Here is a 2,118-nt window from a genome sequence, read left to right as displayed (position 1 = left end):
CCATAGTGTACAAGTTATTTTTTAATTTTAAAATATAAATATGAGGCATTCTTTTTCAAAAACTGCTTTTCCTTACAGAAAAAAAAATCTTAGCACATCTATTTGTCCATTACTCAAGTGTCAGTTTTTTCTTCATAAGTTTAGTGACAGGCTGGTATTCCAGCTGCTTAGTTCAACACCATATTTCTCTAATGTCTTTTGCTGTACATAAAGGGGACCACAAACTAATCCCTAAGCCATGTATAGTCAAGAAGTTAAAAGTTCTAAGCAAAAAATGCCATAGTTTGCCACTTAATCAGATAATTTTATTTTCTTTAATAGACTTCAATTTTTAGAACAGTTTTAGGTTCTCAGCAAAATTGAGCATGAAGTACAAGATAGAGTCATTTGATTTTGAAACAATATGCAATTAGCCTAGATCATGATTTAATTTGTCAAACTAGATTTTTTCTTACAGAAATAGCACTGAAGTCCTATTGCAAATAGCTTTATCTTTGTCAATCACCTAAATTAACACTGTAGATCATAAAACAGGTTAGACATATAACCAAGAACTCCAGCCAATTAGTCAGATGGTATTGTCTGAAACACTCCTTACTGGCCTTATATATTGAATTTTGCCATACCTAGATGCTGTGGAGGAACTAGAAATGAGAGCAATAAAATTAGGATTGGCAGCTGTACAACCCTACGACTTTTCTGGTTAGCAATGATATACACCATTCTTCTTCCACACCCATACCTAGCACTCAACGGACTGTTCTCTCTCTCAGGCAATCATATTAATCTGTTAAATATCTACTTTTGATAAGTAGACTGAATTAAGTACTACAGTGACTAGGAAAATTAATCATATGCTGCGTGGGAGTGGGAAAAATATATTCCAAATAGCTAAAGTGCAGTATATTGTAAGGGCCATTAAAGTGATTCTAATAAAGTGTTTCAAGAGTTTAACAGAAGGAAAGATAATTTCCATGTAGGGTACTGAGGATGTGTTCTTTTTTTTTTTTTTTTTTTTTTTTTAATACTTTAAGTTCTAGGGTACATGTGCACAACGTGCAGGTTTGTTACGTATGTATGCATGTGCCATGTTGGTGTGCTGCACCCATTAACTCGTCATTTACATTAGGTATATCTCCTAATGCTATCCCTCCCTGCTCCCCACAACAGGCCCTGGTGTGTGATGTTCCCCTTCCTGTGTCCAAGTGATCTCATTGTTCAATTCCCACCTATGAGTGAGAACATGCGGTGTTTCGTTTTCTGTTCTTGTGATAGTTTGCTGAGAACGATGGTTTCCAGCTGCATCCATGTCCCTACAAAGGACACGAACTCATCCTTTTTTATGCTGCATAGTATTCCATGGTGTATATGTGCCACATTTTCTTAATCTAGTCTGTCACTGATGGACATTTGGGTTGGATCCAAGTCTTTGCTATTGTGAATAGTGCTGCAAAAAGGAGATATTATTTGAATCAAAGCCTTTAAGGTAGCAATGAAAACTGAGGAGAAGGATACTTAAAGAAAATAAATTGAGGAAAGACTTAGAGATCAGAAAGAGTAAGGCATGTCTGAGAAATAGTAAATAGCCCTGTAATTTAATGGCATGAGTTGTATGTCTTCTTTTTCATTTCTGAGTTTGTTTATTTGAATTTTCTCTTTTTTTTCTTAGTCTAGCTAATGTTTTGTCAATTTTGTTTATCTTTTCAAAAAACCAACTTCTTGTTTCATTGATCTTTTGTATTTTTTTGGTTCTCTATTTCATTTATTTCTGCTCTGAATTTTATTATTTATTTCTTTCTGCTAATTTTAAGTTTTATTTGTTGTTGCTTTTCTAGTTCCTTGAGGTGCATCATTGGGTTATTTATTTGGGATTTAAAGGGACAGATAGACCCTAATATAATAATAGTTGGGGACTTCAATTCTTTACTCATAGCATCGGACCGATCATCTAGACAAAAAATCAACAAAGAAACATTGGATTTAAGCTGCACTTTAGAGCAAGTGGTCTTAATAGACATATACACAACATGTCATTCAACAGCTGCAGAATGTGTATTCTTCTCATCAGCATATAGAACATTCTCCAGGTAGACCATATGTTAGGCCACAAAACAAGTC

This window comes from Papio anubis, chromosome 8, assembly GCF_008728515.1.
Source record: "Papio anubis isolate 15944 chromosome 8, Panubis1.0, whole genome shotgun sequence".
Taxonomy (NCBI): Eukaryota; Metazoa; Chordata; class Mammalia; order Primates; family Cercopithecidae; genus Papio; species Papio anubis.
This window is presented reverse-complemented; position numbering follows the sequence as displayed.